Raw genomic sequence first — 16,269 nt, forward strand, 5'->3', positions numbered from 1 at the left:
TTTAATGTTAATAGAAATGACTAAAGGAACTTAAGTGCTTAGGCTTGAAGAAGCAACCTGAAGATACGGAGTAAGTTGCTAAGTGGAGCTGTCCCAGATGAGCTAGAAAGTGAAACTTCTGTGTTGGAATGTTTACCAGAAGGCTCGCCGGGTGTGCCCCTGAAGTGTGAACAGTATATTTAATACAGGGGGAGAGAAACTAGTGTTAGAAAAGGTTGGGATTTTTGTGAAAATATCAATTTTGGTGTTGGGAGTAGAAAAGCACTATAATTGCTAAGTAATAGTCACGAAATGATTAATATGTTTAAAATGGTAATTAAAAGCAATTATTACTATTACATTTTTTAAAAATCAGTAGAATACATGAATAGTTCACAGAAGAAATAAATGGCAGTTTCTAAGGGTTCAACCTCTAGTAATCTAAGAAATACAAATTAATATTTAACAAAATCGTTTGTCTTTCAATAGCAGAACCTAATGTAGAAAGGCAAGCTTCCTGTGAGCGTCTAAAACGTACGTTGGCAAAAAGGTGCCGAGCCTTAAATGTTAACAAACTTCTCAGCTTAATGGCGTGAGAAGCTACCTAACGGTGCCATGCTCAGAAAACGCAGAACTGTAGTAGTGCCTGAGGTTCCCCCCAACTCCCCGGCCTCCCCTTGGGACCTGTGAAAGGAAGCCTGTTCATCCACGCCTGCTCACGTGAGTCCCCCACTCCAGAGTCAGGGACAGCTTAGGCTGCAAAAGCTGTATGCGTGTCTGCATCAGATAGACTGTACTTTAAAACAGCATCAAGCATTCCCCCAGTTGATTCAATCTTTAAATTTCAGCTTTACCTCTGATATTTAGGGTCTCCAGCTACACATAGCTGGAATATTAATTTACTAAGATGCCAGTTTAGGAGCACAGTCTTTGAATGCCATCTGTAATTTTCTCAGTGAAATGTTCATAGGCCAGGGTACCACAGAAGTTTTCTGTTTATTTACTTTAGCCAACTGCAAAATCATAGGACATTTTGTTTCTGATATGGCAATGTGTACAAACTTTATTGCCCCCTCCAAAAAAATTAGCTACAATGTGATTTTATAGCTTGCTGTACCACCCCCCACAAAAAGGGGTTGTGAGGTGGTTATTTTAACTAATTTTTTTGTCCAAAAAAAGCTGGATATTGCCAATTCTATTTCCAATGTTCTGAACTAAGCATAGTATAAAGACAGGAATGCTTTATCATCAAGCCCTCAATGATGGATAATTAAAACATTGTCATGGGTCAGAGATGAGGATATTTCTCCAAGTTCCAAACACTAGTCACTTCTGGACCTTAAAAAAAAAAAAAATTGGAAGGGGGACAAGGGGTGCAATGTACTTAAGATTATAGTAACCAAAATATCAGTTCATGAAAATTCTTCCTTGTAGAACCAGAATTAAAATATCACTGGATTTTTTGGAAGCACATTTTTAAGATGAAGTCCTTTTTTTCGGGAAGTTATAAGCTCAGTGGCAGGCACTTTGTGATGTGACTCAGTTCTCTTTAATAATCTTTTGAAAAGGACAAAGCCCACCCCTCAACATTCAGAGTTTTGTTAAGGATATAGATAAACCAAGAGATACAGTGGCAATAATAAAGATCTGTTATGCACCATCAAGGATGGCTTTGTTAGGGAAGATTTCCTCAAAAGAGGTGACACCTGAGTCTTGAAGGTCACAAAACTAAAACAGTGCTCAAAGGAGAGTATAAGCGAGGCTTGGGTAGCTACAGAACTGTTGCTTCCTAGGAGGCAGGCAGTCTGACTGCCTCACTCACCGGGGTAGTCTGGCATCGTTAGGAAAGCAGGAATGATTTAGTGAATTTAAGCAATGGGATTGTAATCAGAATTTCATTTCAGGAAAATTAATCATTCCGGCAGTACATAAGAGGTCATTGGGGGCCAAAACTAGAAGCTGACAGAATATTTAGGAAGGACAAGAGTATTACGTAAAAGAAATGATGGATAGGCAAAATTACCCAGGCAGTCTCCTGAGATTCATGAAGGAGGTTGGTCCTGAGTCTGTCTGTATCATCTTTGCCTCCATGATGAACATTCCATTCCCAGCCTCAGGTGCCTCTTGCTCCAAGGAAAGATGAGAGAGAACTCTAAGTCTTAGAAAGTTTGAGTAAGACTTTTGCTTCCATATACCTCTATGAAATGAAAGTCTTTGTTTCCTGTTTAAGGAATTTCAAGAATTTAAGTAAAGGGTAGGGAAACTAGATGAGCCTTGGCCGTCTTTTAACGCCTGTGTGTAAATCCAGTCCTAAAGGTAAGCCAAATTTAGCCCTTTTATAGTGACTAGGGATTAGAGTGGCCCAGAAGGATGAATTCAAGGTCTGTCCCTCAGAGCTCTCTCTTCCTCCCCAGAAAGGATAATATGGGTTCTACCTCCATTGCAGACATTTGACAACCCAAATCAGAAGGGGTTCTGCTAGGCTGTAGCCTTTCATTCTTTGACAGAGTTCAGTTCAGGTTCCTTTCTGCCCTATGAGCCCCTGGCTAAGCAAAACTGGACATTTTCTTCCACCTCCTCCTGGCTAGTAATCCATGTTTCTATATTCTAGCAATACTAATAGTTTATTATTTAGAGATGTATATTTGCATCCTATTTTTTCCCTTTTTGACTTTCCAGAATGCATTCTGGTTTCCTTTATTTCTCTAGCAGGTCACAGAATTTTTATGGTAAGATCAGCTCTTCATAAGCATGTATTCCTTTCATCAGTAGAGAGATTCTTGTAAAAATGCTTCTTAATGATTTCCTTAGTAGTCTACAATTGGACTGACATGTTGTGTTCACAAGTAAAAATGCTAAGGGGGGCACTATACAAAGAAAGTTAAAGGTCTTAGATGTCCTTTTTGTTTTTAACAGAATCATCAAAAATAAAAGACAGCCTTTCAGGATTGATAATGGTAAAGTAAGAAGCTGCTATTTTGCACCGACACAATCTACTTGGCTCATAGAACTTGTTCAACATTCTTGGATGGTGTGAGTTAGCTTTATTTTTCCTTCTCCTCATCAGGGAAACTGATAGATTAAATAGTTTGGGGAATTTTCCCAAGGTCTAATGTCTTAAGTTGAGCTATTAAACAGAGCATTGAAGTTTATGAACTAAGGCATTACCCATGAGAGCCAAAGTTACTCCTCTGAAAGAAGGAAAAGGTGTGCTAACTTGGATCATAAAAATAACTGAATTTTAAAATATAGCAAATGTAACACTTTTGCTTTCCCATAAAAAGTTGAATTTACCTTTTTAATTCGTTCTTTTGCATGCCTGATAGATTTCTGTATAACAACCATGAAGTATGCTTGCCCACTGCAATTCAGAAATGTTTTCCAGACCTCAGTCCTTGCTGTCGTTCAGCAGGCAAGCAGTGTACCTAGAGACAGATCATACCTGATGCAGTCCAGGAACAGCCCGGGGACATTTTTCTCACACTTGGTTGTGAACTGTCAGGTCAGTGTTTAATTCTAGTGTTCCTACCTTAAGAAAACAATAAAAATTCACAAAATATATGTAACTGAATCAGGTGGCAGATGGACAGAAAAAAATAAATATGCATAACTTTGTTATGCCCCTAAATTTTTTTTTTTTTTGAGAAATGTTTTGTTTTTTTTATTTTATAGGAACACTATTGAAATGCAATTCAGTTCTAGTTCAAGTCAGGCACTGCCTGCAGCCTGAAGGGAACGTGTGGGGGTAGAAAGATGAGGCATGATTTAAACACTTCAGGAGTTCATAGTCCAATGTAAAAGTAAAAGCTAGAGCGTCACATTATTCAAAGTGTATCTCATGATTTGTGGACCTCATTTCATTTGTTGAATGCAACCTTCTTATAAATGAACAGTAGTATTGCCATGCCATGTGAAGCCCTTTGACATTACCAGGAAACAACTTTAAATCACCAAAAAGCTTTAACATCAAATACTTCTAGAAAGAGGGGACCTGGCAAAAAGACCTTCCATTCTATATTTAACCTGCAAGGTATCCCCTAAGAAAGGAACTAGTCTGGAAGAGAAGTTTACACATTTCTTAATACTCTTAAGTTTGTAGATTACAGAATTGATTTAAATAAAAACAATTCTTGTGTCATGAATTATATCATCTATTGTCTCATAAACAACACATTCATTATCTTAGCTGACAAAATCAGCTACCATTCAGTGAACCAAGTCAATAATAATTCAGGTACCTAACACCAAAATTAAATCTGATAAAGCTGAGAATCCAGAAAGAAACACACACATACTGAGTAAGTGATAAAAGGGACATTTCAAATCAGTAAGGGAAGAATGGGTTATTCAGCAAATAGTACTGAAACAACATAACCATTTGGGAAAAAATAATTTTAGATCCTTAATTCACAAAAATTGATTCCAGCAGGACTCACGCTTTTTGGTCACATACACATATTTAGAAATATTCCTATGAAAATGTACGTAAGCAAGTTTTACAAGTAGGTTGTGAAGAGATGGCCAACTTTAGTCAAATAAGGGGAATGCACATTGAAACACGAGAGACTGTCTCAGATCCAATTGGCAAAATATTTAAAATATAAATCAAGAGTGTGAGGAAACAGGATTCCTACCTTACCAGTGAGCATGTAAATTAGCACAGCCACTTCTAAAGACTACTAAGTGGTATCCATTACAGTTTTAAATTCACATATGCCCTATGACCCAATATTTCTAATTAAATTTTAATGAAACACACTTTACACACTTTTATTCATAATGTAGCTTCTACAGTGATGTCGGTGGTTCCTTTGGTTGTAACTATAAAACTGGAAAAACCAAAATATGCATCTAGGGAATGGAGCATGGTACATGTTATAGATCATTAGGCATCAGTGAAAAAGAATTGAGAGTCCTTCATGCCCTGACATGGAAAGATCTCTTAAGATGCAATGTTAAGTTCTTTAAAAGTTTAGGGGAAAACAGAAGGATAATACATGAAATACACATGGTACCACTGTTGTTAAAACACATACCACACCCATTCACACAGAGACTGTATAGTGTACATCTTAAGTACCTAACTGTGTATTATAAAAATGTACAGAGAAGGTCTGGAAGGGCACTAGACTGCTCACAGTAGTCTGGTGGAGTGCATCAGCTTTACCTGTAATGTTTGATGTTTTTGAGTATGCTTTCATGTATTGTTTGTGTAATGGACCAATTAATAAATTAGAAATAAAATAAAATAGAAGATGTTTTCTTCTTGTCTGTTGCTAAAGTCTCTCCTGGTGCTTTGGATCTTATCATCCTCAACCTTGCTCCCCACAATTGCTTTCCCCTCAGTTCTCTCCTATTTCTTTTCCTTGGCTCTCTCCCCTGGCTTCATGGCATCAGTCTTTACACAGGCTCAAATGGGTAAACAAACGATAAGTAACCACTCTTCCCCAACTAGGAATGTGCCTCCTCCACTTGCCCTTACTGGTCCTTCTGCCTTTCTGCTTCTTTCTCTCCCATTCACTGCATGCCACACACAATCTGGTTGGGGTCCCACTGGGACCCCAAACCATTTTTGTCAAGATCACCAGTGGTCACTTTGCTACTAATTCCTTTCAGTGCATTTAATTCTTATCTTATTGAACTGCTTTACCTAATTTCAGCTTCTTATCATTTATTTAAGCCTAGTCGATAGCTATCTACTATCTCTTCATTTTCCTCCTTTTCATTTTTGTAGGGATTTCTCTTGTAGTGTGTGTGTGTGTGTGTGTGTGTGTGTGTGTGTGTGTATACAAAGTTGAATTTTTTTAACCCAGTCTATCTTTTGGGTGTGGGGGAAGGCTGCCCGCTTGGCTTGCAGGATCTTAGTTCCCGACTAGGGATTGAATCTGGGCTCTCTGCAGTGAAAATGAGGAGTCCTAACCACTGAACCCCCAGGGAATTTCCCAATATCTCTCTCTCTCTCTCTCTCTATATATATATATATATATATATATATATATATATATTTTTTTTAGTAGAACAAGAAGTTTATTACTCCCACTCAGTAAAAAATATGGAACGCTTAACGAATTTGCCTGTCGTCCTTGTGCAGGGGCCGTGCTAATCTCTGTATTGCTCCAATTTTTAGTGTATGTGCTGCCGAAGCGAGCACCCCAGTCTACACTGTAATAGACTGATTAGCCGTCTCCGTCTGTCACCGTCACGGGCACTTTTACATATGCTTCTGCCATCTTGCTTTGTGTTTTCTCCTTGAAATGTTTTCTAGATTCCCCCGCCACGCAGACTTTTTCCCTTTTCTTGCCTTTTGTTTTCTTATTCATTTTTATCTCTTCTAAGGGTTGGGAAGTTATACATTCCATATCTATTCTTCCAGGGGTTTATCTTACAGATTTTATCACTTTGTTGTGGAAATTTTCAATTATATACAAAAGTAAACAGCATAATGAATTTCTGTGTACCTATCATTCAGCTTAAACCATTATCTAATCTTAAATTATTTATACTTGCACCCCATTTCCCCCATGGACCTCTGGATTATACTGAAAGAAATTCAAGATACCATAACACTTAATATATTTTTAAAATAAAACATCTTTAAAATATAAGGTTTCTTTAAAAAAAAATAACTATACTATTATTCCACTACAAAAGTAACAATAATTCCTTAATATCATTAAAAAATAGTCAATGTCTATGTTCCCCTGTTTATCTTAAATTTTTTTCATAGTGCATTTGTTTGAATTTGAATCAAAATAATGTCCATATGTTGCAACTCGTTGGCATGCTTCTTAAGTCTCTTTTGATCTACAGATTCCTCACTCCCCTCTTTCCCTCTTGAAATTAAAAATCAGAGTTGCTTGTCCAACAACTTTCCCAAGTTTTCCTGATTACATTCTTGTAGAGTCACTGATCCCTGCATTTCCTGTAAATTAGTTAGATCTAGGAGCTTAGTCAGATCTGGGTTCATATCTTGTCAAGATGAATTCATAAGTAGCGGTGTATACTTCCATCACATAAGGTCTGGCTGTCCCTATTCTGTGATTTGGCAGCACTGATAAGCATTACCTAGACCCATTAACCTATTGGCTCTCATTCCTTCTCACTCATTAGCAAAACACTTTCTCTAGAGAGAAAATTACCCTTTTTAATCATTCAGTGACCTTGAAAAGGTGAAAGTGAAGTTGCTCAGCCGTGTCCGGTAGCCTACCAGGCTCCTCCGTCCATGGGATTTTCCAGGCAAGAGTACTGGAGTGGGTTGCCATTTCCTTCTCCAGGAGATCTTCAAGACCCAGGGATTGAACCCGGGTCTCCCGCATTGCAGGCAGATGCTTTACCCTCTGAGCCACCAGGGAAGTCATAGCAACCTTGAGGTACAGTTCATATAAGGAGGTCAGGGACTTAATTCTTTCCTTTTATTTCTCAGTTTTCAGAATAATAAGTTGAATATCTAGAAAGAAATAAAAAGTAAATGAGTGACTGGGGATGACTTCCTTGACATTTTATTCTGAGAAGAAGCTGATCTGGGATGATATATTTCAGGGGCTGGTAGGGAGACACCAGGAAATCATAACTCCCAAAAAGCTGAGGTTGGGAAATGGCAACCTGAAAACTTGTCTTTACTGCTGAGTCTGGGAGTAATTTGTGAGTCAAGAGTACCTTGAGGGAACAGAGACAGGAAGCCCGGATCTGGGCAGTGTGGGGGCCGGGTCAGAGCGGCATACACCGCCAGAGAAAGCAGGTCAGGGCGCCCTGAGGACCCAGGGAGTGGAGAAGAGTTACACAAACGAGTCCCGGATTATTGTGCGCTTAGTCTATGCCAAACGGAGACTGGAAATACTCTCCTGACAAGCTGACAGCAAACCAGGAAGTTTACTAAGAAACACAGCCTGGGATGGGTAACATTCAGCTTATGCATCATTACTTCTGGCAAGGCAATAAAATCAACGACATGTGTTCTGTTTATTGCCTTTCTTGACCATGTCTTGACTCTTCACAAGGATCAATTTATTATTCTTCTGGTCTTGCCCTGGACACAAGAAGAGACTTCAGTATTGAGGCATGAGCTTAAGTACCTCCTAGTAACCACTCCTCTCATCCTCCTGTCTTTGGCCAGCCACCCTCTCGCCCTTTCCTCTCCCCTCTCCCCACCCCACTCTGCCCCATTGACTGTCCTTGGTAAGCGCTCTTTGGGAAAGATTGAGAAGGAACCTCTTCCCAGAAATACCAGCATCTTTTTAAAGGGGACTCTTGAAGGCTACCCCATCCTGCTCTCCAGAGAGAATGAGCAAGTAAAAATGGCACCAGCTGGAGAAACACGGCCAACCCCTGGCTTCCAGTGACCTTGAGTTCCAAACCTGTGAGTTTTGGCTTTTTCCCTGCCTTCAGCTTCCTGAACCCGTCCAGCTCAGCGTTAGGTAATCGCTGTGATGATGGCTGACTCATCTGGGAATGCAGTTTTCCTGGAGGTTTGCTTTGCTCAGATAATCACACCTTGGGGGGTTGGGGGGTGGGGGGGACGGTGTGGTGGACAACAAAAACTGGTTAACAGAGGCTTCTACCCCTGGATATTCAAGAATGTTGCTGGCACAGGGTGGGGAATCTCAGGGGGAGAAAGAGAATAGACATCCGTGTTCTGGAACCCACTTGTGGGATATAAAGTTGTTATTTAGTCAATAAGTCATGTCCAACTCTTTTGCAACCCCATGGACTGTATAGCCCGCCAGGCTCCTCTGCCCAGCAAGAATACGGAGTGGATTGTCATTTCCTTCTCCAGGGGATCCTCCCAACCCAGGGATGGAACCGGAGTCTTCTACATTGGCAGGCAGATTATTTTTTACCGCAGAATCACCTGGGAAGCCCCGGACATAAGGTGAAGAATCCAGAAACCAAGGGGCAGGAAGGTTACAATACTTAAAGCCAGAAGCTGAGTGGTGTGGAACTGGAGAGGACCTCCCTGCTGGCACAGCGGATGAGAGGCCGCCTGCCTACGCAGAGGACGCAGGTTCAGCCCCTGGGCCAGGAAGCTCTCGCCTGCTAGAGGGGCGGCTACTCAGTCCATGCTGTGGAGCCTCCCAGCTTCAGCTCCTGAGCCCGATGCTGCCGCTCCTGAAGCCCGTGCACTGGGGGCCTGTGCTGGGCAAGAAGAGGACCCACCGCGATGAGAGGCCCACACAGCGAGGGGGTACAGCCCTCTCTCCGCAGCGAGAGGAAGTCCGCACCCAGCCAAGAGGGTCCAGTGCAACCAAATATAAAAACAGCAAAAAATGGACAACTTTTTAAAACAACGAAAGAGAATCCCTCCTTTGCCATTCACAGCCGAGGACCTTCCAGCCGGATTGCCCTCAAAGGTAAGATGTGTGGGGGCAGGGGCTTGGCCTTAGTCGGGCTTTTGGTACCTCATACTGTTACTAAAGGGGTAAATGAACAAGGGCTTGCACACAGGTTACACGCTCTTTATTGTGAGTGTTCTGGTCTGTAAACATAGCCTGAGGTAACAAGTCCTAGGCTTGTTGTGAGGATGAAACAAGGTGAGATACATGCATTGCTTAACTGCGACCTGGCCCATAGTGAGCGCTTCTCGACCAAAAGCCCTAGGAAAAGACTGGGGGATTTTTAGGACCTGAGAATAGCACCCATGACAACAGAGGTCACCTGGTTGAGTTAAACCGCCTTCTACAAAGTCTTTCCCCCTTTATCTCATTAAATCCTCAACTATCCTAGTAAGTCTTGGGAAAGCAAACATTTTGCTCATTTGACAGATAGGAAAATAGGCATAGAGAATCCAGAGAGAGATCTTGTAATCTGTGTAAGATCTCAGATCTGGTTAGTGATAGAACTAGATTCCAGGCTACGGAAAAAAACACATCCCATGTGTTTGTTCCCATTGTACTTAAGTGAGTTAGAGGCCATAGGAATAAAAAGCTCCTTTTCTAGAACAAATGACATTGAAGCTGTACACAAATTATTCCTATTCATTGATTCATATATTTGATTTCATGCAGGCAGGTCTATGATTCAAAAGATGGCCATGTGGCAGCCTGGATGGGAGGGGAGTTTGGGGGGGGGAATGGATACATGTATGGATAAATGTATTTATCCATAAATAAATGGATAAATGTATGGCTGAATCCCTTTGCTGCCCACCTGAACCTATCACAACATTGGTAACTGGCTGTCCTCCAATATAAAATCTAAATCTCCTTGCTCATCCTAACCCTACCCTGCAGAGTTAATCTCTGCTAACAGTTTTCTCTGCATATAATTAAGAAAAAAATGCATGCATATACACATTTTGTGGGGTTTTTTTTTTAACATAAATGGGATCATACTAAACATACTCTTCTTCACCTTGCTTTCTACAAATCTACAGTAATCATGGACATCCTTCCATAACAGTACAATCTAGACAACAAAATGCAACATAAACTATTTTAAATAAACAATTTGATGAGTTTTGACAAGTGTACATAGTCATATAACCACAACCACAGTCAAGGTGAAGAGTAACTCTATCACCTTAAAAATTCCCTCCTGAAAAAAAAAAAAAAAGTTCCCTCCTGCCCCTTTGAAGTTGAGTCCTACCCACCTCCTGCCCTAGGCTGTTTTTTTGTCGTTGTTGTTCTTAGGGTTTGCAGGAGGATTTTGTTTTCGGTCTTTTTGTTTGAAATTTTAGATTTCCTTTATCTCAAACTTCATATGAATGCAATTATGCAGAGTTAACCTTTTGAACCTGGCTTGGTTTGCTCGTTGAAGTATTTTTGGAAATTCATATTTGTTGCTCTATCAGTAGTTCATTTCTCTGGATCCCTGATTAGCATTCCATCCGTAGCGTTGCACCACACTGCATCCCTTCCTTGTCAGTGAATAACTGCGCTGCTTCCTGTTTAGAACTGTTGTGAATAACGCTGTAGGAACATTTGGGTACAGATCTTGGTATGGATACATTGTTTCCTTTTCTCTTGGATAAATACCCAGGAATGATTCATATGGTAAATATATAGTTCAGTTGATTTTTAAAATGGCCAAAATGTTTCCCAAAGTGTTTACATGCCTTACTTTCTCACTGAGAGTTCCAGTTGCTCCACATTCTTGCCAGGACTTGGTATTGTCACTCTAATTTTAGACTGCAAAGACGTATGTAGTGGTATGTCATTGTGACTTTTTTTTTTTTCCTTTTTTGGCCACATGGCAGCGTGTGCAATCTTAGTTCCCCAACCAGGTATCAAACCCATGTCCCCTGCAGTGGAAGCAGGAAGTCTTGGCCACTGAACCACCAGGGATATCCCTCACTGTGATTTTTTTTAATTTGCATTTCCCTTGTAACTGATGATGCTGAGCATCTTTTCATGTGCTTATTGGCCATGAACATATCTTCTTTTGTGAAGTGTCTGCAAATCTTTTATCCATTTTTACTAGCTTATTTGGTTTCTTATTATTTAAGTTGTAAGATATCTTTGTGTATTCTGTATACGATCTTTCATTAGAGATAGGTATTGCAAATATTTTCTCTCAGCCTGCTTTCATTTTGAGTACAACATTTAAATTTGATGAAATATAGTTTTATCAAAATTTTCTTTTATAGTTTATGTTTTTTCAGTCTAATCTAAGAAATCTTTGCCTACTCCAAAGTCAAGATGAGTTTCTCCTTTGTCCTCTCCGAGTTTTTATGTATTTATCTTTTATATTTAAGTCTGTGATCCATTTGGAGTTAACTTGTGTATGTAGTATGGAGTAAGAGGGCTCCCCAGGTGGGGCTAGTTGTAGAGAATCAGCCCACAATGCGGGAGATGTAAGAGGCATAGGTCCAGTCCCTGGGTTCGATCCCTGGGTTGGGAAGAGCCCCTAGAGGAGGGCATGGCAACCCACTCCAGTGTTCTTGCCTGGAGAATTCCATGGACAGAGAAGCCTGGCAGACTATAGTCCACAGGGTCCCAAAGAGTCAGACACAACTGAAGCAGGTTAGCATGCACACGAGATAAGAGCTTAAATTTACCCTTTTGCATATGGATTACAATCGAAAATATTACCCTTTCCCTATTGAATCTTAGCATCTTAGTAAAAAATTGGTTGATTATAAATGTAAAACCCACAGAATGTAAATATAACCCCTAATTTTATCAATTCTGTTCCATTGATCTACATGTGTATCTTTGTATAAATACTATATGCTCAATTTCTGTAGCTTTATAGCAAATTTTATTTTTTTTTGAAAGGCCTTCCTTGTTTTTTTATTGAAGTATAGTTGATTTACAATGTTGTGTTAATTACTGCTATATAGCAAAGTAATTCAGTTATGCATATGTATATATTTAAATATATATGTGTATTTATAAACCCTTTTCCATTATGGTTTATCATAGGATATGAATATAGTTCTCTGTGCTATTCAATAGGACCTTGTTGTTTGCAAGTTTTAAAATAGGACAGTTTAAGTCTTCAAATTTCTTCTTCTTCTTTTTTTAATTGTTTCGGCTATTCTCCCATCCAAATACTAACCAGGCCAGACCCTACTTAGCTTCCAAGATCAGAGGAGATAAGGTGCGTTAAGGGTGGTATGGACATAGACTGTTTTGGTTAGTCTAAGTTCTCTACATTTCCATTTAAGATTCAAGATCAGTTTATCAGTCTCTACTCCCAAAAATGTCTGATGATATTTTGATAGCGATTTATTGAAACTGTAGATCAATTTGGGGAGAAATACCATCTCAATATTGAGTCTTCTAGTCCGTGAACATAGAATTCCTCTCCATTTCTTTAAGTCTTTATCTTACCAATATTTTGCAATTCTCAGTGTATAGTTTTTTTTTAATAAAATTGCCATTAGACCCATTTATTTTTTTGATTGATTTTTAACTGCCATAGGTCTTCCTTGCTGCATGTGGGCTTTTTCTAGTTGTGGCAAGCAGGGGCTACTCTTCACTGCAGTACGCAGGCTTCTCCTGAGGGTGGTTTATGAGTTTTAGACCACGTGTTCCAGACCACATACTCTCTGTGCCCCAGCTTCTGTAGTTGCGGATCCCAGACACAGGCTCAGTAGTTGCAGCTCGTGGCTCCTGGAGCACTAGCTCAGTAGTTTTGGCTCATGGGCTTAGTAGCCCCATGGCATGTGGAATTTTCCCAGACCGGGGATCAAACCCATGTCCTCTTTACCACTGAGCCACCAGGGAAGCCCACCTTAACTTGATCACCTCTTTCTCCGTCTAAGACGATGTTACATCTTTGTTATTGGCTTACAATAACATCCATCTCCGTCATTGTAAGCCAGCAAGTTTGTGGCAATTTGTATGGCGGCCACAGGAAACTAATTTCTTTCACATTTCTTTCACTTTTTTTCCCCCTTGCTGAAGTATTTTACAGCAAGTGTTAGTCACTTAGTCCTGTCCGACTCTGCAACCCTACAGACAGTAGCCCACCAGATTCTTCTGTCCATGGGATTCTCCAGGCCAGAATACTGGAGTGGGTTGCCATGTGCTTCTCCAGGGGATCTTCCCGACCCAGGGATGGAACCCAGGCCTCCTGCATTGCAGGCAGATTCTTTACCTTCTAAGCCACCAGGGAAGCTCATCTTTACAGCAAATCTCAGGTCAAATGTTATCTTTTAACCTTTTCTTCTTTCTCCTCCCCTCCCCATTTCCTATAAACAGGAGTGTACCTCCAGGGCCCTCCTTAGATTCAAGTGCACATTGTTGCTAGAAGATCCCTTCCTGGTACTCTGCGCCTCAAACTGCTTCCCTGGCAGACACACAGTATCTGATTGTTCCTTAATGCATTTTTAATGAGGCCCCAAATCTAAAATAACTTATGCAATCCCCTCTTAAAGACAATTTCCAAACTAATTTTAAAATGTGCCTTCCAAGCCAGGCATAAAAACAGTGTTTCAGATAATATTTGATCTGAAAATATTTCACTATTCCCATTCACCCTTAATAAAATCATCCCCACCTTTCTGGCTTCTAATTCTAGACTAACTGCTGCTAAGCTTCTGTCTCCCGCTAGCACTGAATCACCTGTGCTGCAGTTCCCCTGAATAATCAAACAAAACAGGAAGAAAATAGACAACTATCAGATAACTGTAGTTTTCCAAGAGGCCTACAATATGCAGTTTCCCAGTAGGATCTTCACTTTTCCTCCTCAATTGCTCTGTAATGAGAATGTATTTATTTTTTCTGGTCCCTGTCTCTCTCTCCCCGGCAGCTCTCTCTCTCTGGAAGTTTCTCCCAGGAAACTCAATCATCCACGAGTTTATTTCTCTGTCCTTCACCCTAGAATACTTCCCTGCCAACCACCTATCTAACAGAAGGCACCAGCTTCAGTGTATCCCCCAGTAACTAAGGACCAGGTGTTATCACCAAAATAAACATCCTTTGTGTCACAAGGGAAGTGTGCTGGACTGAGTCAAAGGACACAGTTCAAGTTCTGGCTCTGGCTCTGTATGTCTTAAGTCTTTTTTAGGGAAGTTCACATGATGTAGGGCTGAGTTTTCTACCCTGTGAGATGACCCTGTATAGACCCTTAGCAAGCAGATCAAACCAGTCCATCCTAAAGGCAGTCATTCCTGAATATTCATTGGAAGGACTGATGCTGAAGCTGAAGCTGCAATATTTTGGCCACCTGATGTGAAGAACTAACTCATTGGAAAAGACCCTGATGCTGGGAAAGATTGAAGGCAGGAGGAGAAAGGGATGACAGAGGATGAGATGGTTGGATGACATCACTGACTCAATGGCCATGAGTCTGAGTAAGCGCCAGGAGTTGGTGATATACAGGGAAGCCTGGCATGCTGCAGTCCATGGAGTTGCAAAGAGTTGGACACGACTGAATAACTGAACTGAACTGAACTGCGGCTCAAGCCTGTCTCTAGTGGGTTTCTAAGCATCTAGCTGGAATTTAATATTTAAGAGCATTGTCTTGTTTTATTGTATTTGTTTTTAATGGTTTTACTTTTATGACAAATATACTAGTTTACAATGGCTACCATAACAGAGGGCCACAAGCTGGATAACTTTAAAAAAAAATTATCTTCCAGTTTTAGAGGCTTGAAGTCCAAAGCCAAGGCACTGGCAAGGCCATGCCCGCTCTAGGACTCTGGATAGAATCCTTCCTTGCCTCTTTCTATCCTCCTGTGCTGACCAACAATCCTTAACAATCCCTGATTTGTAGCTGCATCAGTCCAATCTCTGCCTTCAGCATCATGTGGCCATGTCCACATTGTCTCCCTTTTGTGCATATCTCTGTCTCTGTCTAAATTCCCCTTTTTATAAGGACACCAGTCAGACTGGGTTAGGACCCACCCTATAACCTCATTTTAATTTTATTATCTCTGTAATGACTCTATTTCCAAATAATGTCATATTTGGGGGTCATGGGAACTAGAATCTCAATATATTTTTAGGGGGAAGGGTGCAATTCAACCCAGAATAATAAAGAAAATTGGCTTTCCCTTTGTATGGTGCTACAGAGGAGTAGAATTGAAATCCCTTAGTGACTATACACATGTTATCAACTAAGAATGAACAGGCTCTTCTGTAATAAGCAGAAATTCCTTTTCTCCTTGATTTTCCATTTTAACTCCTCACACAAATTATAACCTAAAACAGTGGTTCTCAACTTCAGGTGATTTTTCCCTACATGGGACTTTTGGCAATATCTAGATCATTTTTGGTTATCATAACTTGGCAGGGGCCAAGCGGGGCAAAGCAGGGGAGTGTGCTACTGGTATCTAATTGGTAGAAGCCAGGAATGCTGCTAATTATTAAGAACACAGGCTATTTACAATAGCCAGGACATGGAAGCATCCTAAATGTCCATCAATAGATGAATGGATAAAGAAGATATGGTAGATATATATGATGGAATATTAACTCATCCATAAAAAGAAACAAAATTGGGTCATTTGTAGTGATGTGGATGAAACTAGAGTCTGTCATACAGAGTGAAGTGAATCAGAAAGAGAAAAACAAATACTGTATATTAATGCATACAGATGGAATCTAGAAAAATGATACCAATGAACCTATTTGCAGGGCAGGAATAGAGACACAGATGTAGAGAATGGACTTGTGAACAAGTCACTTTACCACTCTGAGCCTCAGTTTCTTCATCGGTAAAATGGCAATAATACCTGTTTCACAGTGTGTTTCTAAGGGCTAAATGAAATAATCTATAGACAATACTTCTGTAGATTATAAAAGTTATAAAGCCTTGATGAAAATGATGGAAGGATGTTTCCTTTCCTCCTCACCTGCTATAATGGAATTAATAAATTAATAATAAATAATTCAATAAGTTCTG

At 40.2% G+C, this 16,269-nt stretch overlaps 1 non-coding gene across 1 annotated transcript; it reads right to left on the reverse strand.

Annotated features, from left to right (window-relative positions):
• Positions 1-6,025: 6,025 nt before the first annotated feature.
• LOC122676224 lies at positions 6,026-6,130 on the reverse strand. The gene has a single exon (XR_006335506.1). It is a non-coding gene; the product is annotated as a U6 spliceosomal RNA (small nuclear RNA).
• Positions 6,131-16,269: the final 10,139 nt, after the last annotated feature.

Source organism: Cervus elaphus, chromosome 19, assembly GCF_910594005.1.
Source record: "Cervus elaphus chromosome 19, mCerEla1.1, whole genome shotgun sequence".
In the NCBI taxonomy this organism is placed as follows: Eukaryota; Metazoa; Chordata; class Mammalia; order Artiodactyla; family Cervidae; genus Cervus; species Cervus elaphus.